We start from the raw sequence: 27,725 nt of genomic DNA, 5'->3' as shown, positions 1-27,725 counted from the left end.
GTGACCCCATTTTGGTAATGATAAGATAAGGTGACACACTTATCGGTACTATTTTGTGGTATATACCTGTATGTCTTTTGATTGCTCTATATTACGCTTTTTGTGAGGCAAGGTAACAAAAAATGGCTGTTCTAGCACAGTTTTTATTATTTTTTATTTTTTTTACGGTGTTGACCTGACAGGTTAGACCATACTATTTTTATAGAACATGTTGTTATGGAGGCGAAGATATGAAATATGTCTACTTTTATTTTTCATTCGTTTCAGTTTTACATAACAAATCATTTTTGAAAAAAATCATGTTTTTGTGTCTCGTTTTTTTGAAAGCCATATTATTTAAATTTTTTTGGGTGATTATCTTATGCAGGGGCTCAGTTTTTGTGGCATGAGGTGATGGTTTGGGTGGTACTATTTTGAGATACATACTACTTTTTGATAGTTTGGTATTACACTTTTTGTAATGTATGGTAACAAAAAATTGTTGTTTTTTTTGGCACGGTTTTTATTTTAAATTTTTTTACGGTTTTCACCTGACAGGCTAAATTATATAATAGTTTTATGGAACAGGTTGTTACGGACGCGGCGATACCTAATTTGTTTATTTTTTGTTTGTTTTTTTGTTTTACACAATAAAAGCATTTTTGAAAGAAAAACAATTATCTTTTTATGTCTTCATTTTCTGAAAGCCATATATTTTTATTTTTTGGGCGATTGTCTTAGGTAGGGTCTCAATTTTTGCAGGATGAGATGTCAGTTTGATTGGCACTATTTTGGGTACGTACTACTTTTATCATTTAGCATTACACTTTTTGTGATGTATGGTGACAAAAACTAGATAATTTTTTGGAACAGTTTTTTTTTTTTTTTACGGTGTTTACCAGATGGGTTAGCTCATGTGATATTTTTATAGAGCAGGTTGTTACAGATGTGACAATACCTGTCTCCATTTTCTGAAAGCAATATTTTTTTATTTGGCAATTTGTCTTATGTAGGGTCTAATTTTTTTGCAAGATGAGATGATGGCTTGCTTGGTATTATTTTTGGGTACATATGACTTTTTGATCGCTTGGTATTACACTTTTTGTGATGAAAGGTGACAAAAAATAGCTTTTTTTAGCACAGTTTTTATTTTTTTATTTTTACGGTGTTGACTAGATGGGGTGGATCATGTGATATTTTTATAGAGCAGGTTGTTACGGACGCGGCAATACCTAATATGTTTTTTTTGTGGGAAAGGGGCTTTTTTTATTGATACTTTAATTTTGTTATTGTTAAAAACACTTTTATTTCACTTTTATTATTTTTATTTTTGTCCCACTAAGGGACTTCAACAGGGTCTGATCTCTGTTTCAATGCAACACAATACATCTGTATTCTACTGCATTGACTATCAGTGTATTACTCAGTGTAAGGGCTCATTCACACAAACGTGTGCTGCTCGTTCCCAAATTGTGGACCACATTTGCGGATCCGCAATACACGGGCACCGTTCTGTTTGCATTCGGCATCACGGATGTGGACCCTTTCACTTTAATGGGTCCGCAAATCCGGAGATGCGGAATGGAAGAACGGAACAATACAGAAGCACTACGGAGTGCTTTCAGGGGTTCCGTTCCGTGCCTCCGCACCGCAAAAAGATAGAACTTGCTCTATCTTTTTACGGAACGGACGGATCGCAGACCCATTCAAGTGAATGGGTCTGCGATCCCCATGCAGTTGCCCCACGGACAGTGCCCGTGCATTGCGGACTGCAAGCCATAATACACTGATAGTTGGCCTATGAGACCCAGCCTGGGGGCTGGGCCTCATAGGCCAACGTAGCTACCGAAGCTTGGAGTTGCCATGGCAACCATCGGGTCCCTGTCACCGCAGCGTGGGGACCCGATGGCTCAGGAGAGGGAGCGCAAACCTCCCATTTGCCGCGGTCAGTGCTGACCGCAGCATATGAGGGGTTAATCCACCGGCATCAGGATTTTCACCAATGCTGGTAGATGCAGCAGGGATCCGGCTCTCAGTGACAGCTGGATTTTTGACGCTGATCTCGGCACTGCATGTGAGGAAAGAGAAGGACCACAGGACGAGAATGCTCATTCTGGGACGCAAAGTACCAGCCATTTAGGGGCATTCTTGTCCTTAAGGGGTTAAATTAAATCTTATACTGTATGAGTAACTAGTACAATGACTGGTAGAGGGCAGAGGCACCAGAGTAGCCATTAGACAGATAGATTAGCTTGGCTGCTGCATTCATGATAGATTGGAAAGAGGAGAGACCAATTGGTAATGAGTTGCAGTAATTGGAAATGGATCAAGACTTAAAGGGGTTTTGCCATCACAGACAATGGGGGCATATTGTCTGATAGGTGTGAGCCCCACCTCTGGGACCCGCACCTACACGGAGAATGGAGCGGGGAAAGTAGTGGAGGGCGCACTGCGCATGTACAGCTGCCCTTTTTTCATTTCTATGGGGCCGCCGAAAGTAGCCAAGCTGGCTCAGCTATTTTCGTCGGCCCCATAGAAATGAATAAGAGCAGGGGCCGCGCATGCGCGGTGCATTCCCATTCAGTTGTATTGGAGCAGTGGGGACCAGAGCTTTGTGGTGACCAGAACCCGGGGTCCTCCAGCCACAACTCTCCCCGCTCCGTTCTCGTTGTAGGTGTGCGTCCCAGAGATGGGATCCGCACCTGTCAGACAATGGAGGCATATCCTAGCGATATGCCCCCATTGTCTGTGATCATGGGAATACCCCTTTAAGTTGTTATATTTTATAAATTTTACTTAAAGAGTTTTCCTATAAACATCATTTATCACCTATGCACAGGACTGCGGAATATAGCACTCTGCTGTTTCAGTCAGACCTATATAAGTGAATGGAGCTATTTTAATACATACACACAATGAAATCGGTACCCCCATTCTCATGATCACTGTCGTCAATTTGATTAATCTCATATATTAGTGTTCTACACCTGCAATGTTTTTTTTTTTTTAAGCTGAGGATGCTCCCTCTGCTGCTTGATTGACAGGGCCAGAAGCTTCGGTCGGCCCTGACCATATTGAGCCTGCCCCACTTCTCCAAAAAGCTGTGCAAACGCAGAGGCCCTGCTTCCACTACCTGGAAGTACGTGATGACCCTGCTCAATGAGACAAATCAATTCTTATGAATTAATTTGCTGATCTCTAGCTCCAATGATCATACGTCACTTATCCCGTTTTATGGGAAAACTGCTTTAAAGTGTAAGTATACCCCATGCCTGTGCAATAAGCTAACCCTAATAAAGTTACTGTTGACCCATTTACTTTACCTAAAAATAAATGCTGTTTTTGATAATTATACTTTACTTATAAAGAAGAGAACAGTAGAAAAAAGACGCTAATCATGAAAAGACAAAGGCATGGATACATTTGTGGATCAAACATAAGTTAAACACAAACCAATCCCCCAAACTAGTGAGGCATACATGGACTATTTTATTGACTTTCTGAGGCTTCTGTTCTTTAATTTGCATTATACTATTTAATTCATATAGTCTTTATTAGTTATTTGAATGTGTTGCACTTCATGAAATGCTGATCTTAGTTATTGCTAGTGTTTTCAAAATTGTTAAAGTGTTCTGACCTTTTCTGAAGTGCCCAAAGGATGTGCCATGTCAGAAAAATGTCAAGAATCTCTACAGTTGCAAAAATAAATCCAAAGTCAAAGGAAGGTTATTCTCAAAAAGTAAAACCCAAAGAAAAGATTTGACTAACAAGCAAAAATGGGTCATACATAAGCATAAGGTATACCAATGTATGCTGTCCTGACAGAGGCCGAAAGGACAATCCTCCAGCCTTTATCAGGTGCATGGAGACCTGTGGACATAAAATTAGTGCTCAGTTTTTATGCTATGCACTGTAAATATAGGCTACACATGCTATATATATATATATATATATATATATTTTTATTTTTTTATTTTTTTTTTTATTTTTATGTGGACGTTAGCTTTACAAATGGTAGACAACTAGCAGGATTGGATGCAGAATAAAGGTTTATTTAAAAAAATGATGACAACAAAATTATCGCAACAGGATGACTGTTAAACACTGCTGGTGGATGCTGCCAGTGTAACCTGCGCATCCCCCGCGAGCGCAGAGAGCTGCGGTCCAGTCACTCACTGACCACTCAGCTCCCCGCGCTCCTCCACTTCTTCAGGCCAGCAGCGCACTTAATGGTGAAGCAAGGAGACTTCTCTCTGCTCCACCATTCAGCCTGCAGGCATGGATCGTGCTGCCAGCCTGTGTGGGAGGAGCCTGAAGCCCAGGTATCTGCATAAGTTCTGCCCACACAGTCCTGCAGAGCAATCTGTGTCTCCAGGGGAGAGAGGACTGTGAGCTTCAGGAACGGGACAAAGTGAGTAGTTACTGAGTTTTATTTTATTTTTTTTAACTCAGAGAGGGCACAGATGGCCTTTCTACTACAAAGGGGGCACAGAGGAGATAGCATTAATACTACAAAGGGGGCGCAGTGGGCATTACTACCATAAGGGTGGCACAGTGGGCATTACTAATACAAAGGGGGCCACAGAGGGCATTACTACTACAAAAGGGACACTGTGGGCATTACTACCATAAGAGGGGGCACAAAGGGCATTACAACCATAAAGGAGCACAGAGGGCATTACTACTATAAAGGAGCACAGAGGGCATTGCTGCTACAAAAGGAACACAGAGGGCATTGCTACTATAAAGGGGGCACAGAGGGCACTTCTACTATAAAGGGGGCACAGAGGGCACTGCTACTATAAAGGGTGCACAGAGGGCATTGCTGCTATAAAGTGGGCACAGGGCATTGCTACTATAAAGGGGGCACAGAGGGAATTCCTACTATAAAGGGGGCACAGAGGGCTTTACTACTGTGAAGGGGTCTGTCCCTGTGTGTGTCTGTCCCTGTGTGTGTGTCACCATCACCATGCCAACAGTGTTCCTATGTTTTGACACAGCTGCATCAGGACATTCTGTGCGGAGCAAGAAGAAGGAAGAGGTGGCAGCGCCGCCAGCATGGAGTCCCGTGGGACAGGCACAGGGAGGCTCACTAAGGACGTAGGTAACACTACCACATGATCAGCACTTATGTTATCTGTAGTTTTACATAGAACTGCAGGTAACACTACTGCATTTTCTGTACTCAGATAGCTATCACTGTGTTATCTGTGCTGTTAGATAGGACTGCAGGAAACATCTACTATAGTATCTGTACTCAGAGATTTATCACTGTGTTACATGTGGTGTTACATAGGTCTGCAGGTGATATCAAAGCCATTATCTGTACTTGTACCGCCCCAGATCTGGCAGGACAGTCTCGGAGTTTGGTGGCTACTTTACTTTCATACTATTTTTTAATAGTAGGGGGACACCATTAAAATTTTTGCCTCAGGCAGCAGAAGAGCTAGAATCGGCCCTGAATATATATATATATATATATATATATATATATATATATATATATACAGTACAGACCAAAAGTTTGGACACACCTTCTCATTCAAAGAGTTTTCTTTATTTTCATGACTATGAAAATTGTAGATTCACACTGAAGGCATCAAAACTATGAATTAACACATGTGAAATTATATACATAACAAACAAGTGTGAAACAACTGAAAATATGTCATATTCTAGGTTCTTCAAAGTAGCCACCTTTTGCTTTGATTACTGCTTTGCACACTCTTGGCATTCTCTTGATGAGCTTCAAGAGGTAGTCCCCTGAAATGGTTTTCACTTCACAGGTGTGCCCTGCCAGGTTTAATAAGTGGGATTTCTTGCCTTATAAATGGGGTTGGGACCATCAGTGGCGTTGAGGAGAAGTCAGGTGGATACACAGCTGATAGTCCTACTGAATAGGCTGTTAGAATTTGTATTATGGCAAGAAAAAAGCAGCTAAGTAAAGAAAAACGAGTGGCCATCATTACTTTAAGAAATGAAGGTCAGTCAGTCAGCCGAAAAATTGGGAAAACTTTGAAAGTAAGGGCTATTTGACCATGAAGGAGAGTGAAGGGGTGCTGCGCCAGATGACCTGGCCTCCACAGTCACCGGACCTGAACCCAAACGAGATGGACCGCAGAGTGAAGGCAAAAGGGCCAACAAGTGCTAAGCATCTCTGGGAACTCATTCAAGACTGTTGGAAGACCATTTCAGGGGACTACCTCTTGAAGCTCATCAAGAGAATGCCAAGAGTGTGCAAAGCAGTAATCAAAGCAAAAGGTGGCTACTTTGAAGAACCTAGAATATGACATATATTTTCAGTTGTTTCACACTTGTTTGTTATGTATATAATTCCACATGTGTTAATTCATAGTTTTGATGCCTTCATAGTCATGAAAATAAAGAAAACTCTTTGAATGAGAAGGTGTGTCCAAACTTTTGGTCTGTACTGTATATATATATATACAGTTGTGTTCAAAATAATAGCAGTCAGACATCACTACCTGATGAATCACAGTTTTTGGTATAAATGATATTTCTACATGGCAAATGATTTACTAGCAGGTGTAGTACAGTAATATAAACCCAACAGACCCAACAGTCATGACATGCATGCTGCTGATTCTCTTTCATTCATTCACTTATTGCAAGTGGCATGTTCAAAATAATAGCAGTGTGGAGTTCAATGAGTAAAGTCATTCATTCTTTGAAAAACAGGTGGCAATTATTGCCCTTATTTAGGAAAGGAAGGCAGCAAATGTACATGCTGGTTACAGTGCATTTCTCTTGGAAATTCTGAGGAAAGTGGGTCGTTCCAGACATTGTTCAGAAGTATAGCGTACCTTGATTAAAAAGTTGATTGGAGAGGGGAAAACATATAAAGAAGTGCAGAAAATGATAGGCTGCTCAGCTAAAATGATCGCAAATGCTTTAAAATGGCAACCATAACCTAAAAGACGTGGAAGAGAGCGAAAAAACTACCATTCGAATGGATAGAAGAGTAGCCAAAATGGCAAGGACTCTGTCAACAATCAGCTCTAGGAAGATCAAAGAAGGTCTAAAGTTACCTGTGAATACAGTTACAATTAGAAGACGCCTATGTGAAGCCAAGCTATCTGCAAAAAGCCCCTGAAAAGTCCCACTGTTGAAAAAAGACGTGCTGAAGAGGTTACAATTTGCCAAAGAGCACATTGACTGGGCTAAAGAGACATTTTGTGGACTGATGAAATTAAGATTGTTCATTTTGAGTCTAGTGGCTGGAGACAGTTTGTCAGATGACCCCCAAACACAGAATTCAAGCCACAGTACTCTTTGAAGACAGTGAAGCATGGTGGCACAAGCAGCATGATATGGGGATGCAGTGGCGTAGGGATCGCCATAGAAGCCATAGCAATGGCTATGGGGCCCTACTCCACTGGGGGCCTGGGCCGCCGGCTGAGGATTAAAAAAAAAAAAAATCATCTGTGGTGGTACGATAGGGGGCGCCCCCCTCCCATCATTGATGGCAGCGGCAGATGCAATCGGAGTCCCAGCAGTGTAATGCTGGGGCTCCGATCGGTTACCATGGCAGCCAGGACGCTACTGAAGTCCTGGCTGCCATGGTTAGTTAGTCAGCAGCATACTTACATGCGCTGTGGCCGTCCGCCATTCCCTCTTCTTGTAGGGTCACAGGTCTGTGCGGTGCATTGCTATAAGCATAAGCAATGCGCCGCACAGACCTGTGAGTTACAAGAAGGAGCGTCGGGCGGCCACAGCGCATGTAAGTATGCTGCTGACTAACTGACCATGGCAGCCAGGACTTCAGTAGCGTCCTGGCTGCCATGCTAACCGATTGGAGCCCCAGCATTACACTGTTGGGACTATGATCGGAACTGCGGCTGCCAACAATGATGGGGGGGAGAGCAGGGGGGCGCATTGCCCACCAATGATTTTAATACTGGGGAGGGTGGAGGAGGGCGCACTGCCCACCAATGATTTTAATACCGGGGAGGGGGTGCACTGCCCACCAATGATTTTAATACCGGGGGGGGGCGCACTGCCCACCAATAATTTTAATACCGGAGGGGGCGAGGGCGCACTGCCCACCAATGATTTTAATGCAGGGGGGGAAGGGCGCACTGCTCACCAATAATTTTAATACCGGGGAGGCGGGGAGGGCGCACTGCCCACCAATGATTTTAATACAGGGGAGGGGGGGAGGATGCACTGCCCACCAATGATTTTAATACCGGGGAGGCGGCGCACACTGCCCACCAATAATTTTAATACTGGGGAGGGCACACAGGGGGCTGATGGAGAAGCACTGGGGGGCCGCTGGTGAGAGGCACTGGGAGCTGATGGAGAGGCACTGGGAGCTGATGGAGAGGCACTGGGAGCTGATGGAGAGGCACTGGGAGCTGATGGAGAGGCACTGGGGGCTGATTGAGAGGCACTGGGGGCTGGTGAGAGGTACTGGGGGCTGATGAGAGGCATTGGGGGCTGATGGAGAGGCTACTGGGGGCTGCTATGAGGCTACTGGGGGTTACTATAAGGCTACTGGGGGCTGCTATAAGGCATGGGGCTCTTATCTGAGGTCTGATTGGGGGTCATTCATATTGGGGTCTGAGTTGAGGTGTTATCTAAAGGTCTTATTGGGGTCTTAACAATGGGGATCTTATTGGGGCTGTTAGCTGAGGTCTGATTAACATTGGGGGTCTGATTGGTGGTCTGACCTGAGGTGTAATGAAATTTTTTTTTTTCCGGAGCAGCTTGGAGAAAAAAGGCCTCACAGTCTCCCACACTCCTTCTGCCCGGCCAAGCCAGCCAGCACCCCTGAAGCCAAGCCTGTCAGCACCCCTGAGGCCAAGCCTGTCAGAACCCCTGAGGCCAAGCCTGTCAGCACCCCTGAGGCCAAGCCTGTCAGCACCCCTGAGGCCAAGCCAGCCAGCACCCCTGAGGCCAAGCCAGCCAGCACCCCTGAGGCCAAGCCAGCCAGCACCCCTGAGGCCAAGCCAGCCAGCACACCTGAGGCCAAGCCACCCAGCACACCTGAGGCCAAGCCTGTCAGCACCCCTGAGTCTTCAGAACTGTAAGTAAATTATATATAAGGGGAGCTTATAATATGAAAGAGACGAATTATGTCTGAACAGACATATAGCGCAAATTCCAGTTTTTGTTTACGTTTTATGTTGCACTGAATTTTCTGCGAAATATATATATATATATATATATATATATATATATATATAATTATTTATTTTTTTTGGGGGGGGGGGGGGGGTCGGGGTGGCAGTGGATCTTGAGTGGGTTCCCACACTTTTTTTCCCAGGACTTGACCCCTGGAGTGGTCCCGCAGTCTAGGTGGCAGTTCTGACTAGTCCTACTATGCCCTTGAAATGGGTGTTCCAAAAAGACAACAACCCCAAACACACCAGTAAACGTGCAACATCTTGGTTCCAGACCAACAAGATTGACGTTATGGAGTGGCCAGCCCAATCCCCGGATCTTAATCCAATAGAAAACTTGTGGGCTGACATAAAAAATGCAGTTTCTGAGGAAAAACCAAGAAATAGAGAAGAACTGTGGAATGTAGTCCAGTCATCCTGGAATACCTGTTAACAGGTGCCAGAAGTTGGTTGACTCCATGCAACACAGATGTACAGCAGTTCTCAGAAACAGTGGTTATACAACTAAATATTAGTTCAGTGATTCAAAGGAAAGCAAAATCTTCAAACATTTTTCAGTTTATATAGTGAATGTTTGAGTTTGTAAAGAACAATACAAAAACTGCTATTATTTTGAACAGTCTAACTTTTCTTCAATTTTTTTAGAGGGACAACACAAGTTTGATATATTTTTCTTCATGTTTTGATTTGGAATAGAATGTGTAGTGTTCCCAATGCATTTGTGTGTATGGAAATAAAAGCTATTAGAAGGATTTTGAGCTTTATTCACTTTTTTAAACACACTGCTATTATTTTGAACACAACTGTGTATATATATATATATATATATATATATATATATATATATAAAGAATAACAAAAAGGGCAGCACTCCAGAAAGTAAAAAATGAAAAATTCTTTACTTACCCATATGGGACAAGCAACGTTTCGGCTCAGTATGTGAGCCTTTCTCAAACTTTTTGTTTCTCTCTCTCTCTCTCTATATATATATATATACCAAGGAAAAAAGGCGGCACTGGTACAAAATCAGTTGAGGTTCGGGTGCACGTCCCAAGGGGAATAGGCTTCTTACCCCAATGTGTAGGTCCAGAAAAACAGGCGGCACTCCAAGAGGTAAAAGAAAGAAAGTGAACCTTTATTCACCCAGGTGGTGCAACGTTTCGGCTCTACACTTGAGCCTTTTTCAAGCAATGATACAACTCAAATCACAGCATTATATACAGGTGAAGCAATTAGCATATCGACATGTGATTTCACACTCCACCCAGTGGGTGTGTTACAAATCATAACAATCATATGTGAACACAAATATAAACATCGCTGAGCAGCAATACATAAAGTGCAGATCAGTTAAAGAATGTATATAACATACATATCATACATGTGGTGACTAGAGGCACTTGCCACAAATATCTAAACAGGAATTGATCTAACCGATCCGTGCAATATGGTGTGATATATTATATACAGGAGGATAGGACAGAGATGAGGGGCGATCGAGCAAACATACCGGGAAGGAGAGGTCATTCCTGTCATGCCGCTGTTCGGCGTTGTGTATCAATCAGTGCGCAGACGTAGCGCAGCACCAATCCGGGATATGTAAGTCTAAGGCGTCCGGTGTCATCAGGCCAGGCTGCAGCGTCATCTCCCTGAGTCAGAACGACTACCTCCAGGCGCATGCCCAGTGGAGAGAAACCTGCTGACGGCGCCATCTTGCTTGAGGGAAAAGGACAACTGTAACGAAGCATTCAGTGTAACGCATCTAACCCACATTGTAACGGGTATAGGCAACTCAGAAAGACAGGGGTCACCTGGTAGCCATGGTGTCCATCTGTATTTATCCAAGTGAGACCCCATCATGACCACGGAACCGCGGCCCATACAGGGATGCCACTAGGATTACTGAGAGCCATCCTACCCAAGAGGGATCTCCTCTAGTGGGCACACAGATGCCACAGAATGCAAATAACGTATACAAATCGTGTCACCCAGGCTTACTATAATGATCGAACAATCCCAAGGTGCTTGTGAAATTAAAAAGCGTACAATGTACACAGGGAAAAATTATACGGCCATCATAAGTAAAAAAATAGCAAAAGGACAAGGCGTCCAAACTAACCCTCTCCTATACACGGTATGCCGCGATCATCCCAATCAGATCCGTCGTTCCTCCTGTAGTGAAATGTAGGTGATCTGTGTAAAGAACAGAAAAAAACGTTAATTATACTATAAAGCATGAAAAAAATATATTCTTTGAGTTATACAACTCTCCTAGTGTATACATGTGACACCTACTGGCATCCATCGTGATTCAGGAGGCAAGCCACCCCTACAGAACATCCCCAAAGTTATACTCTACATTTAGTCCATAGGGTTTCAGACTGCCCAACCTGTGAATCCAGTTGAGCTCCCTACGCCTCAATGTCCTCGATCTATCTCCGCCTCGTCTAGGTTGGGGAATATGGTCCACTACCCAACATCTCAGGTCACTTTCCTTATGCTTGAGTTCCGCAAAGTGCTTGGACACCGGTAGGTCCAGCCGTTTTTTACGGATACTCAAGCGATGGTTGTTAAGGCGTGTCTTGAGTTCAGTAGTCGTCTCGCCTACATATAATAAGTTGCATGGACAAGATAATACATAGACCACGTAACTGGAGTCACAGGTTAGATGAAATGAGATTTGATAAGATACCCCAGTGCCAGGATGTACAAAAGTCCTCCCCTTGCGGATGTATTTGCAGTTAACGCAATTGAGGCAGGGATAACAGCCCAAACCCAATTGTGTCAACGTGGTCTGTCTCAAGGATCCTTTCGAGCCAATATCCGCCTTGACTAACTGATCCTTCAGATTTCTGGATCGACGGTAGGAGAGAAGAGGTGGACGCTGAAATTCTGGGATGTCACTAAAGCATGAGCCTAATAGGCCCCAATGCTTTTTTAGGATTCTGTTGACTGAGGTACTATGCTCACCATATACAGAGATGAACGGAATCCTGTCCGCATTGCGGACAGTTTTTCGTTTTGTCAATAGATCCGCCCTTTCCAAATTGTGCACTCTGTTGATGTGTTCTTTCAGCAGTCGTTTAGGATAGCCCCTATCCTGAAATTTCAGGGCCATGGAGCCCAAGGTCTCATCTAATTTGGTCTCATCAGACACCACTCGCTTGACCCTGAGGAACTGGGAAAAAGGTAATGATTGGATCATTTTCCTTGGATGGGAACTATTAAAGCAAAGCAAGGTATTCCTATCGGTGGGTTTCGTATACAATTCAGTGTATAACACTCCTTCCTTAAGCACCACTTTGGTGTCTAAAAACTGGATCTCAGTCGTGGAGTGAATCAGAGTGAACTGCAGATCCGGATCATGGCTATTAAGAAAGCCATGGAACTCGACCAATTCAGCCTCGGAACCTGTCCATATGAGGAAGATGTCGTCTATTTATCCCACCACTTCAGACATGTACTGAGGTGGTGGAGATACATTGACGACATCTTCCTCATAACAACGCATAAAGATATTTGCGTAGGTGGGGGCCACATGAGACCCCATTGCCACGCCACGCTGCTGCAGATAAAATGTGTCCCTGAACAGAAAATAATTGTACTGCAATATGATCTTGAGCAAGTCAACAATAAATTCTGAGGCCTGTGGGGTATATGTAGACCCCATTAGCATTTTCTCCACTGCACGGATGCCCCTCTCATGCACTATTGAAGTGTATAGTGACGTAACATCGAATGATGCAAGTAACAATGAAGGTACCTGTGTTAAATCAATACCCTGAAGCTTGACAAGAAAATCAGATGTGTCTTGTATGTAAGAAGACCCACCTGTTGAAAAGTCCCGCAGAACTTTGTCTAGAAAGATGGAAATGCCGCTGAAGATGGAATCACTACCCGAGACAATCGGACGTCCCGGCGGATCGATGAGGGTCTTGTGTATCTTGGGCAGCACATACAGCACCGGAGTAACTGGATGTGCTACCTCAAGACACTCGAAAAGACCCCCATCGATGATACCAGCGGTCATGGCCTCCCTTAGACATCTGCGTATGATATCAGTGATCTTAAACTTTGGATCCGAGTCAAGAGCCCTGTACACATGCGGGTCCCCCAGTTGTCGCATAATCTCACTTACATACTTTTCAGTGTCCATCAATACGACCGCACCCCCCTTGTCTGCAGGTTTCAAGGTGAGGGTGGGGTCGGATCTGAGGGACTTGAGAGCCTCTATCTCGGAAGTGGTCAGATTGGGGTACCTGAAATCCAAATCACCACAAGAGGATGATCGGAGCTCAGAAATCCCCCGTCGGACAACACTGATATAGGCATCCACTGCTGGTTCATTAATGATTGGTACAAAATTGCTCCTTTGGAATAAGTTGAGAGACCCCATGGTGAATTCACTCATCTGGGGCTTAACAACTTTATCCTTTTTGTGTGACCATATTGTTAACTTAATACGACGGAAAAAAGAAAATAAATTAGATTCTAACTCAAACCAATCTGTATGTGAAGTGGGACAGAATGAAAACCCCTTTGAAAGAACACTCACTTGAGCAGGGGTTAATTCCTTGGAGGATAGGTTGACTACAGTCATTTTCTCCTCACAGTGTTCGTCTTGGTTACCATGGGTCGATTCTTGTTGCTCCGTAATCTGCCCGGTCCTCCCGTGTCTACGGCCACCTCTCCTGATTCGTCGCCGTGTCTCTCCGGTATTTGTGGGTTCAGGTCTAAAAAAGACTGCTTTTCATTTGAAGATGCCTGGGTCGTTTTCCTCCATCTCCTCACGTCTCGCTGTTGAGTATTATATTGTCTCTCAGTTTGCCAATTGTAGACATTTCCTTTTTTTATAGTCCTCTGTGTCCCTGCACCACTTCGTTCTTTTACTCTCCTCCGATTCCAGCTGGAACTGCTTCATTGAAGTAGATGTGTCTTCCATGTACTTACTGAAATCCTCAGGGGATAAAAGAGACTGTAGAGCTGCCTCCAGGTCCCTTAATTCAGAATGTAAAATTGAAAGTTCATGTTGTAAATATTCAATGTTAAGTAAAATAAAGTCCAGTGAATATCGGTTAGACAGAGCTTCAAATTTTTTGCAAAAAAGGGGGTTGTTGTAAAAAAGATTAGGTCGGATGCTAGATCGCATCCCTCTGGGAATCTTCTGAGTTCTGTGATATTCGCCAAGCGTCGTCATATGTAGGCGGAGGGATACCATGCGTTTAGAGATAGCCTCAAACTTGCGTTTCAGTTCTTTAGTAGACGGGGTGTTGAGGAAGGTGGCATCTCCGCCTATATCACGCAGGATGCGTTCGGCATCTTCGGTCGTGTATACACAACCACTGGGTGAAGCAGGTTCAAAAATAGACATAATGCAAGAAAAAAGAAAAAAAGAGTACTAAAGGATAATGCCGTGCTCAGCCAATAGGCCACAATATTCCAAGGAAAAAAGGCGGCACTGGTACAAAATCAGTTGAGGTTCGGGTGCACGTCCCAAGGGGAATAGGCTTCTTACCCCAATGTGTAGGTCCAGAAAAACAGGCGGCACTCCAAGAGGTAAAAGAAAGAAAGTGAACCTTTATTCACCCAGGTGGTGCAACGTTTCGGCTCTAAACTTGAGCCTTTTTCAAGCAATGATACAACTCAAATCACAGCATTATATACAGGTGAAGCAATTAGCATATCGACATGTGATTTCACACTCCACCCAGTGGGTGTGTTACAAATCATAACAATCATATGTGAACACAAATATAAACATCGCTGAGCAGCAATACATAAAGTGCAGATCAGTTAAAGAATGTATATAACATACATATCATACATGTGGTGACTAGAGGCACTTGCCACAAATATCTAAACAGGAATTGATCTAACCGATCCGTGCAATATGGTGTGATATATTATATACAGGAGGATAGGACAGAGATGAGGGGCGATCGAGCAAACATACCGGGAAGGAGAGGTCATTCCTGTCATGCCGCTGTTCGGCGTTGTGTATCAATCAGTGCGCAGACGTAGCGCAGCACCAATCCGGGATATGTAAGTCTAAGGCGTCCGGTGTCATCAGGCCAGGCTGCAGCGTCATCTCCCTGAGTCAGAACGACTACCTCCAGGCGCATGCCCAGTGGAGAGAAACCTGCTGACGGCGCCATCTTGCTTGAGGGAAAAGGACAACTGTAACGAAGCATTCAGTGTAACGCATCTAACCCACATTGTAACGGGTATAGGCAACTCAGAAAGACAGGGGTCACCTGGTAGCCATGGTGTCCATCTGTATTTATCCAAGTGAGACCCCATCATGACCACGGAACCGCGGCCCATACAGGGATGCCACTAGGATTACTGAGAGCCATCCTACCCAAGAGGGATCTCCTCTAGTGGGCACACAGATGCCACAGAATGCAAATAACGTATACAAATCGTGTCACCCAGGCTTACTATAATGATCGAACAATCCCAAGGTGCTTGTGAAATTAAAAAGCGTACAATGTACACAGGGAAAAATTATACGGCCATCATAAGTAAAAAAATAGCAAAAGGACAAGGCGTCCAAACTAACCCTCTCCTATACACGGTATGCCGCGATCATCCCAATCAGATCCGTCGTTCCTCCTGTAGTGAAATGTAGGTGATCTGTGTAAAGAACAGAAAAAAACGTTAATTATACTATAAAGCATGAAAAAAATATATTCTTTGAGTTATACAACTCTCCTAGTGTATACATGTGACACCTACTGGCAACCATCGTGACTCAGGAGGCAAGCCACCCCTACAGAACATCCCCAAAGTTATACTCTACATTTAGTCCATAGGGTTTCAGACTGCCCAACCTGTGAATCCAGTTGAGCTCCCTACGCCTCAATGTCCTCGATCTATCTCCGCCTCGTCTAGGTTGGGGAATATGGTCCACTACCCAACATCTCAGGTCACTTTCCTTATGCTTGAGTTCCGCAAAGTGCTTGGACACCGGTAGGTCCAGCCGTTTTTTACGGATACTCAAGCGATGGTTGTTAAGGCGTGTCTTGAGTTCAGTAGTCGTCTCGCCTACATATAATAAGTTGCATGGACAAGATAATACATAGACCACGTAACTGGAGTCACAGGTTAGATGAAATGAGATTTGATAAGATACCCCAGTGCCAGGATGTACAAAAGTCCTCCCCTTGCGGATGTATTTGCAGTTAACGCAATTGAGGCAGGGATAACAGCCCAAACCCAATTGTGTCAACGTGGTCTGTCTCAAGGATCCTTTCGAGCCAATATCCGCCTTGACTAACTGATCCTTCAGATTTCTGGATCGACGGTAGGAGAGAAGAGGTGGACGCTGAAATTCTGGGATGTCACTAAAGCATGAGCCTAATAGGCCCCAATGCTTTTTTAGGATTCTGTTGACTGAGGTACTATGCTCACCATATACAGAGATGAACGGACGTGCACCCGAACCTCAACTGATTTTGTACCAGTGCCGCCTTTTTTCCTTGGAATATTGTGGCCTATTGGCTGAGCACGGCATTATCCTTTAGTACTCTTTTTTTCTTTTTTCTTGCATTATGTCTATTTTTGAACCTGCTTCACCCAGTGGTTGTGTATACACGACCGAAGATGCCGAACGCATCCTGCGTGATATAGGCGGAGATGCCACCTTCCTCAACACCCCGTCTACTAAAGAACTGAAACGCAAGTTTGAGGCTATCTCTAAACGCATGGTATCCCTCCGCCTACATATGACGACGCTTGGCGAATATCACAGAACTCAGAAGATTCCCAGAGGGATGCGATCTAGCATCCGACCTAATCTTTTTTACAACAACCCCCTTTTTTGCAAAAAATTTGAAGCTCTGTCTAACCGATATTCACTGGACTTTATTTTACTTAACATTGAATATTTACAACATGAACTTTCAATTTTACATTCTGAATTAAGGGACCTGGAGGCAGCTCTACAGTCTCTTTTATCCCCTGAGGATTTCAGTAAGTACATGGAAGACACATCTACTTCAATGAAGCAGTTCCAGCTGGAATCGGAGGAGAGTAAAAGAACGAAGTGGTGCAGGGACACAGAGGACTATAAAAAAGGAAATGTCTACAATTGGCAAACTGAGAGACAATATAATACTCAACAGCGAGACGTGAGGAGATGGAGGAAAACGACCCAGGCATCTTCAAATGAAAAGCAGTCTTTTTTAGACCTGAACCCACAAATACCGGAGAGACACGGCGACGAATCAGGAGAGGTGGCCGTAGACACGGGAGGACCGGGCAGATTACGGAGCAACAAGAATCGACCCATGGTAACCAAGACGAACACTGTGAGGAGAAAATGACTGTAGTCAACCTATCCTCCAAGGAATTAACCCCTGCTCAAGTGAGTGTTCTTTCAAAGGGGTTTTCATTCTGTCCCACTTCACATACAGATTGGTTTGAGTTAGAATCTAATTTATTTTCTTTTTTCCGTCGTATTAAGTTAACAATATGGTCACACAAAAAGGATAAAGTTGTTAAGCCCCAGATGAGTGAATTCACCATGGGGTCTCTCAACTTATTCCAAAGGAGCAATTTTGTACCAATCATTAATGAACCAGCAGTGGATGCCTATATCAGTGTTGTCCGACGGGGGATTTCTGAGCTCCGATCATCCTCTTGTGGTGATTTGGATTTCAGGTACCCCAATCTGACCACTTCCGAGATAGAGGCTCTCAAGTCCCTCAGATCCGACCCCACCCTCACCTTGAAACCTGCAGACAAGGGGGGTGCGGTCGTATTGATGGACACTGAAAAGTATGTAAGTGAGATTATGCGACAACTGGGGGACCCGCATGTGTACAGGGCTCTTGACTCGGATCCAAAGTTTAAGATCACTGATATCATACGCAGATGTCTAAGGGAGGCCATGACCGCTGGTATCATCGATGGGGGTCTTTTCGAGTGTCTTGAGGTAGCACATCCAGTTACTCCGGTGCTGTATGTGCTGCCCAAGATACACAAGACCCTCATCGATCCGCCGGGACGTCCGATTGTCTCGTTTAGTGATTCCATCTTCAGCGGCATTTCCATCTTTCTAGACAAAGTTCTGCGGGACTTTTCAACAGGTGGGTCTTCTTACATACAAGACACATCTGATTTTCTTGTCAAGCTTCAGGGTATTGATTTAACACAGGTACCTTCATTGTTACTTGCATCATTCGATGTTACGTCACTATACACTTCAATAGTGCATGAGAGGGGCATCCGTGCAGTGGAGAAAATGCTAATGGGGTCTACATATACCCCACAGGCCTCAGAATTTATTGTTGACTTGCTCAAGATCATATTGCAGTACAATTATTTTCTGTTCAGGGACACATTTTATCTGCAGCAGCGTGGCGTGGCAATGGGGTCTCATGTGGCCCCCACCTACGCAAATATCTTTATGCGTTGTTATGAGGAAGATGTCGTCTATTTATCCCACCACTTCAGACATGTACTGAGGTGGTGGAGATACATTGACGACATCTTCCTCATATGGACAGGTTCCGAGGCTGAATTGGTCGAGTTCCATGGCTTTCTTAATAGCCATGATCCGGATCTGCAGTTCACTCTGATTCACTCCACGACTGAGATCCAGTTTTTAGACACCAAAGTGGTGCTTAAGGAAGGAGTGTTATACACTGAATTGTATACGAAACCCACCGATAGGAATACCTTGCTTTGCTTTAATAGTTCCCATCCAAGGAAAATGATCCAATCATTACCTTTTTCCCAGTTCCTCAGGGTCAAGCGAGTGGTGTCTGATGAGACCAAATTAGATGAGACCTTGGGCTCCATGGCCCTGAAATTTCAGGATAGGGGCTATCCTAAACGACTGCTGAAAGAACACATCAACAGAGTGCACAATTTGGAAAGGGCGGATTTATTGACAAAACGAAAAACTGTCCGCAATGCGGACAGGATTCCGTTCATCTCTGTATATGGTGAGCATAGTACCTCAGTCAACAGAATCCTAAAAAAGCATTGGGGCCTATTAGGCTCATGCTTTAGTGACATCCCAGAATTTCAGCGTCCACCTCTTCTCTCCTACCGTCGATCCAGAAATCTGAAGGATCAGTTAGTCAAGGCGGATATTGGCTCGAAAGGATCCTTGAGACAGACCACGTTGACACAATTGGGTTTGGGCTGTTATCCCTGCCTCAATTGCGTTAACTGCAAATACATCCGCAAGGGGAGGACTTTTGTACATCCTGGCACTGGGGTATCTTATCAAATCTCATTTCATCTAACCTGTGACTCCAGTTACGTGGTCTATGTATTATCTTGTCCATGCAACTTATTATATGTAGGCAAGACGACTACTGAACTCAAGACACGCCTTAACAACCATCGCTTGAGTATCCGTAAAAAACGGCTGGACCTACCGGTGTCCAAGCACTTTGCGGAACTCAAGCATAAGGAAAGTGACCTGAGATGTTGGGTAGTGGACCATATTCCCCAACCTAGACGAGGCGGAGATAGATCGAGGACATTGAGGCGTAGGGAGCTCAACTGGATTCACAGGTTGGGCAGTCTGAAACCCTATGGACTAAATGTAGAGTATAACTTTGGGGATGTTCTGTAGGGGTGGCTTGCCTCCTGAGTCACGATGGATGCCAGTAGGTGTCACATGTATACACTAGGAGAGTTGTATAACTCAAAGAATATATTTTTTTCATGCTTTATAGTATAATTAACGTTTTTTTCTGTTCTTTACACAGATCACCTACATTTCACTACAGGAGGAACGACGGATCTGATTGGGATGATCGCGGCATACCGTGTATAGGAGAGGGTTAGTTTGGACGCCTTGTCCTTTTGCTATTTTTTTACTTATGATGGCCGTATAATTTTTCCCTGTGTACATTGTACGCTTTTTAATTTCACAAGCACCTTGGGATTGTTCGATCATTATAGTAAGCCTGGGTGACACGATTTGTATACGTTAGTTGCATTCTGTGGCATCTGTGTGCCCACTAGAGGAGATCCCTCTTGGGTAGGATGGCTCTCAGTAATCCTAGTGGCATCCCTGTATGGGCCGCGGTTCCGTGGTCATGATGGGGTCTCACTTGGATAAATACAGATGGACACCATGGCTACCAGGTGACCCCTGTCTTTCTGAGTTGCCTATACCCGTTACAATGTGGGTTAGATGCGTTACACTGAATGCTTCGTTACAGTTGTCCTTTTCCCTCAAGCAAGATGGCGCCGTCAGCAGGTTTCTCTCCACTGGGCATGCGCCTGGAGGTAGTCGTTCTGACTCAGGGAGATGACGCTGCAGCCTGGCCTGATGACACCGGACGCCTTAGACTTACATATCCCGGATTGGTGCTGCGCTACGTCTGCGCACTGATTGATACACAACGCCGAACAGCGGCATGACAGGAATGACCTCTCCTTCCCGGTATGTTTGCTCGATCGCCCCTCATCTCTGTCCTATCCTCCTGTATATAATATATCACACCATATTGCACGGATCGGTTAGATCAATTCCTGTTTAGATATTTGTGGCAAGTGCCTCTAGTCACCACATGTATGATATGTATGTTATATACATTCTTTAACTGATCTGCACTTTATGTATTGCTGCTCAGCGATGTTTATATTTGTGTTCACATATGATTGTTATGATTTGTAACACACCCACTGGGTGGAGTGTGAAATCACATGTCGATATGCTAATTGCTTCACCTGTATATAATGCTGTGATTTGAGTTGTATCATTGCTTGAAAAAGGCTCAAGTGTAGAGCCGAAACGTTGCACCACCTGGGTGAATAAAGGTTCACTTTCTTTCTTTTACCTCTTGGAGTGCCGCCTGTTTTTCTGGACCTACACATTGGGGTAAGAAGCCTATTCCCCTTGGGACGTGCACCCGAACCTCAACTGATTTTGTACCAGTGCCGCCTTTTTTCCTTGGAATATTGTGGCCTATTGGCTGAGCACGGCATTATCCTTTAGTACTCTTTTTTTCTTTTTTCTTGCATTATGTCTATTTTTGAACCTGCTTCACCCAGTGGTTGTGTATACACGACCGAAGATGCCGAACGCATCCTGCGTGATATAGGCGGAGATGCCACCTTCCTCAACACCCCGTCTACTAAAGAACTGAAACGCAAGTTTGAGGCTATCTCTAAACGCATGGTATCCCTCCGCCTACATATGACGACGCTTGGCGAATATCACAGAACTCAGAAGATTCCCAGAGGGATGCGATCTAGCATCCGACCTAATCTTTTTTACAACAACCCCCTTTTTTGCAAAAAATTTGAAGCTCTGTCTAACCGATATTCACTGGACTTTATTTTACTTAACATTGAATATTTACAACATGAACTTTCAATTTTACATTCTGAATTAAGGGACCTGGAGGCAGCTCTACAGTCTCTTTTATCCCCTGAGGATTTCAGTAAGTACATGGAAGACACATCTACTTCAATGAAGCAGTTCCAGCTGGAATCGGAGGAGAGTAAAAGAACGAAGTGGTGCAGGGACACAGAGGACTATAAAAAAGGAAATGTCTACAATTGGCAAACTGAGAGACAATATAATACTCAACAGCGAGACGTGAGGAGATGGAGGAAAACGACCCAGGCATCTTCAAATGAAAAGCAGTCTTTTTTAGACCTGAACCCACAAATACCGGAGAGACACGGCGACGAATCAGGAGAGGTGGCCGTAGACACGGGAGGACCGGGCAGATTACGGAGCAACAAGAATCGACCCATGGTAACCAAGACTAACACTGTGAGGAGAAAATGACTGTAGTCAACCTATCCTCCAAGGAATTAACCCCTGCTCAAGTGAGTGTTCTTTCAAAGGGGTTTTCATTCTGTCCCACTTCACATACAGATTGGTTTGAGTTAGAATCTAATTTATTTTCTTTTTTCCGTCGTATTAAGTTAACAATATGGTCACACAAAAAGGATAAAGTTGTTAAGCCCCAGATGAGTGAATTCACCATGGGGTCTCTCAACTTATTCCAAAGGAGCAATTTTGTACCAATCATTAATGAACCAGCAGTGGATGCCTATATCAGTGTTGTCCGACGGGGGATTTCTGAGCTCCGATCATCCTCTTGTGGTGATTTGGATTTCAGGTACCCCAATCTGACCACTTCCGAGATAGAGGCTCTCAAGTCCCTCAGATCCGACCCCACCCTCACCTTGAAACCTGCAGACAAGGGGGGTGCGGTCGTATTGATGGACACTGAAAAGTATGTAAGTGAGATTATGCGACAACTGGGGGACCCGCATGTGTACAGGGCTCTTGACTCGGATCCAAAGTTTAAGATCACTGATATCATACGCAGATGTCTAAGGGAGGCCATGACCGCTGGTATCATCGATGGGGGTCTTTTCGAGTGTCTTGAGGTAGCACATCCAGTTACTCCGGTGCTGTATGTGCTGCCCAAGATACACAAGACCCTCATCGATCCGCCGGGACGTCCGATTGTCTCGGGTAGTGATTCCATCTTCAGCGGCATTTCCATCTTTCTAGACAAAGTTCTGCGGGACTTTTCAACAGGTGGGTCTTCTTACATACAAGACACATCTGATTTTCTTGTCAAGCTTCAGGGTATTGATTTAACACAGGTACCTTCATTGTTACTTGCATCATTCGATGTTACGTCACTATACACTTCAATAGTGCATGAGAGGGGCATCCGTGCAGTGGAGAAAATGCTAATGGGGTCTACATATACCCCACAGGCCTCAGAATTTATTGTTGACTTGCTCAAGATCATATTGCAGTACAATTATTTTCTGTTCAGGGACACATTTTATCTGCAGCAGCGTGGCGTGGCAATGGGGTCTCATGTGGCCCCCACCTACGCAAATATCTTTATGCGTTGTTATGAGGAAGATGTCGTCTATTTATCCCACCACTTCAGACATGTACTGAGGTGGTGGAGATACATTGACGACATCTTCCTCATATGGACAGGTTCCGAGGCTGAATTGGTCGAGTTCCATGGCTTTCTTAATAGCCATGATCCGGATCTGCAGTTCACTCTGATTCACTCCACGACTGAGATCCAGTTTTTAGACACCAAAGTGGTGCTTAAGGAAGGAGTGTTATACACTGAATTGTATACGAAACCCACCGATAGGAATACCTTGCTTTGCTTTAATAGTTCCCATCCAAGGAAAATGATCCAATCATTACCTTTTTCCCAGTTCCTCAGGGTCAAGCGAGTGGTGTCTGATGAGACCAAATTAGATGAGACCTTGGGCTCCATGGCCCTGAAATTTCAGGATAGGGGCTATCCTAAACGACTGCTGAAAGAACACATCAACAGAGTGCACAATTTGGAAAGGGCGGATTTATTGACAAAACGAAAAACTGTCCGCAATGCGGACAGGATTCCGTTCATCTCTGTATATGGTGAGCATAGTACCTCAGTCAACAGAATCCTAAAAAAGCATTGGGGCCTATTAGGCTCATGCTTTAGTGACATCCCAGAATTTCAGCGTCCACCTCTTCTCTCCTACCGTCGATCCAGAAATCTGAAGGATCAGTTAGTCAAGGCGGATATTGGCTCGAAAGGATCCTTGAGACAGACCACGTTGACACAATTGGGTTTGGGCTGTTATCCCTGCCTCAATTGCGTTAACTGCAAATACATCCGCAAGGGGAGGACTTTTGTACATCCTGGCACTGGGGTATCTTATCAAATCTCATTTCATCTAACCTGTGACTCCAGTTACGTGGTCTATGTATTATCTTGTCCATGCAACTTATTATATGTAGGCGAGACGACTACTGAACTCAAGACACGCCTTAACAACCATCGCTTGAGTATCCGTAAAAAACGGCTGGACCTACCGGTGTCCAAGCACTTTGCGGAACTCAAGCATAAGGAAAGTGACCTGAGATGTTGGGTAGTGGACCATATTCCCCAACCTAGACGAGGCGGAGATAGATCGAGGACATTGAGGCGTAGGGAGCTCAACTGGATTCACAGGTTGGGCAGTCTGAAACCCTATGGACTAAATGTAGAGTATAACTTTGGGGATGTTCTGTAGGGGTGGCTTGCCTCCTGAGTCACGATGGATGCCAGTAGGTGTCACATGTATACACTAGGAGAGTTGTATAACTCAAAGAATATATTTTTTTCATGCTTTATAGTATAATTAACGTTTTTTTTCTGTTCTTTACACAGATCACCTACATTTCACTACAGGAGGAACGACGGATCTGATTGGGATGATCGCGGCATACCGTGTATAGGAGAGGGTTAGTTTGGACGCCTTGTCCTTTTGCTATTTTTTTACTTATGATGGCCGTATAATTTTTCCCTGTGTACATTGTACGCTTTTTAATTTCACAAGCACCTTGGGATTGTTCGATCATTATAGTAAGCCTGGGTGACACGATTTGTATACGTTATTTGCATTCTGTGGCATCTGTGTGCCCACTAGAGGAGATCCCTCTTGGGTAGGATGGCTCTCAGTAATCCTAGTGGCATCCCTGTATGGGCCGCGGTTCCGTGGTCATGATGGGGTCTCACTTGGATAAATACAGATGGACACCATGGCTACCAGGTGACCCCTGTCTTTCTGAGTTGCCTATACCCGTTACAATGTGGGTTAGATGCGTTACACTGAATGCTTCGTTACAGTTGTCCTTTTCCCTCAAGCAAGATGGCGCCGTCAGCAGGTTTCTCTCCACTGGGCATGCGCCTGGAGGTAGTCGTTCTGACTCAGGGAGATGACGCTGCAGCCTGGCCTGATGACACCGGACGCCTTAGACTTACATATCCCGGATTGGTGCTGCGCTACGTCTGCGCACTGATTGATACACAACGCCGAACAGCGGCATGACAGGAATGACCTCTCCTTCCCGGTATGTTTGCTCGATCGCCCCTCATCTCTGTCCTATCCTCCTGTATATAATATATCACACCATATTGCACGGATCGGTTAGATCAATTCCTGTTTAGATATTTGTGGCAAGTGCCTCTAGTCACCACATGTATGATATGTATGTTATATACATTCTTTAACTGATCTGCACTTTATGTATTGCTGCTCAGCGATGTTTATATTTGTGTTCACATATGATTGTTATGATTTGTAACACACCCACTGGGTGGAGTGTGAAATCACATGTCGATATGCTAATTGCTTCACCTGTATATAATGCTGTGATTTGAGTTGTATCATTGCTTGAAAAAGGCTCAAGTGTAGAGCCGAAACGTTGCACCACCTGGGTGAATAAAGGTTCACTTTCTTTCTTTTACCTCTTGGAGTGCCGCCTGTTTTTCTGGACCTATATATATATATATATATATATATATATATATATATATGTAGAAGAATCCAAGGCTTGGCCTGACAAAGGCTCCATTGAGAGAGCTGAAACGTTGCTGTCTGCACATGTGGGAATAAACACCACTTTTTTTCACCGTTATTCGTGTGCTGCCTTGGATTCTTCTACATATATATCTTATTGGATCAAGTCCGTGATCTACCCAAGGGATTGCACCTCTGCAAAGTGTGTGCTGCTCATCTTTTTTTCTTTTCTCTCATATATATATATATATATATATATATATATATATACAAAAAAGAAAAGAAGCAGCACACAAAAAAAGGACGGGTGCAAAAGAATCCTCCCAGGAGACCTGCGACCAAGATCCCAAATGTAGATAATGTAGCAAAAGAAGGCAGCACTCCAGATTGCAGTAAAAAAGTGGACGGTTTATTCACTCATCAGCAACGTTTCAGCTCTCACATTGGAGCCTTTTTCCAGCTGGAAAAAGGCTCCAATGTGAGAGCTGAAACGTTGCTGATGAGTGAATAAACCGTCCACTTTTTTACTGCAATCTGGAGTGCTGCCTTCTTTTGCTACATTATATATATACAGCACCTGCGCACTGGGAGGTGCTGACTAACCCTCTTTTTTTGCATATATATATATATATATATATATATATATATATATATATATATATATATATATATATATATATATAAAATCAACAACACTCCTCTGTAAACAGTGAAAAAAGTGTATTTATTCACACATGTCACAGCGACGTTTCAGACCCCTCACAGAACCTTTCTCAAGTCAAGTGAATTACAAAGTGCATATATTTATATATCCCATAATTACTTAATTAGTGATCAATATAAACAATCCAAAATTTACATACGGTGTCAACATGATTCTATTCAAATATAGCTTATATATGTACATTTATGTGTATAAATCCAATAAAGTGCAAAAGTGCCTGTGCATAAACATTAAAAGCCGCTTGTCCATCAAAATAATATCAACAATATGTAAACCTGTATGATCAGGGAGGGAATAATGATCTTAAAAACTGTCAAATAATCACCATGTCTGTACATGTAGATCGTGTGAAAACCGCGCCAAGACATCGGCGTTGTCCTCCTCTCACTGCGCATACTCCACCTCTAGTAACCTCGTGTGCTCACCAACAGCAGTCGCCATCTTGTTTAAAGGCAAAATAATGGGCAACTTCATATTCTTAGTTTATGATTATACTGCCACCTGATACAGGTCCAGATCAAGAAGGGACGCATCGAAGATTATGATACACCCTCCAATGTCACGCTCTCGTTCAGATCCACTATGCTTCTTTAAAAGGCCAGCAACCAGAACCGGCAGAGCCAGACTAATCGATTCTGGCATCACTGTAGAAAATTAAGCCCTCTCGGGCTTTACATAAATTACCTAAAGAATATATCTATATATATGTTTCCACCAACAAGAATATATCTATGTATATGTTTCCACCAACAAGAATATATTTATGTATATGTTTCCACCAACAAGAATATATCTATGTATATGTTTCCACCAACTGTTGGTAGGCAAAGCACGAGGATTTTCATAATAAAAAATCTTACTATGTTTAAAGATGTCTGGGACAGTATGCCACATTATATCCCTACCCTACAATGTACAGGAAAAAAAGACAATGCAACAGCACTCTGCAAACACAAATAAAGTACAATAATGCCACAATTATAGAAAACATTCTAGTGTTAATGCTACGCCTATTTTGCAAATTTGAGATTCTTGGCAAACACATTTTGTACAAAATTATTTGGGTCCGTATGCCAAACGTCAAGGCGATCTCTAAAGGACGGGAATGTATTTGCCAAGAATCTCAAATTTGGAAAATAAGCGTAGCATTTGCACCAGAATGTTTTTGATAATTATGGCATTATTGTACTTTATTTTTGCTTGCAGAGTGCTGCTGCATTGTCTTTTTTTCCTGTATGTTTCTAGCCATGGCAGCGTGCACCTGCACATTGGGATGTGCTGACTGACCCCCTTTTTTTGCATTTGTACTGGAGCTAGAGGTGTGGCTGACTCCTGTTGGTCTTGCACCCCTGACTAGCCTGTCTGCCCATAGGTTGATTTTAATTAAAGTATAAAGCTGTAGCCTGCTCTCATTGTATTTATTGGAAGCCATTTTGCACCAGGAGAAGTATAGAATGGGCTCAGCATGCATGTTGGTACCTGCATCCTTGGATTTAATGGAGGCCGTTATGGCACCAAAAATGGTAAAAAGCAAAGTGGACCCAGCATGCATGTGGAACCTGCACTCCCTG

The sequence above is a fragment of the Bufo bufo genome, chromosome 5 (genome assembly GCF_905171765.1).
Source record: "Bufo bufo chromosome 5, aBufBuf1.1, whole genome shotgun sequence".
Lineage (NCBI taxonomy): Eukaryota > Metazoa > Chordata > Amphibia > Anura > Bufonidae > Bufo > Bufo bufo.
Note: the sequence above shows the minus strand (reverse complement) of the source record.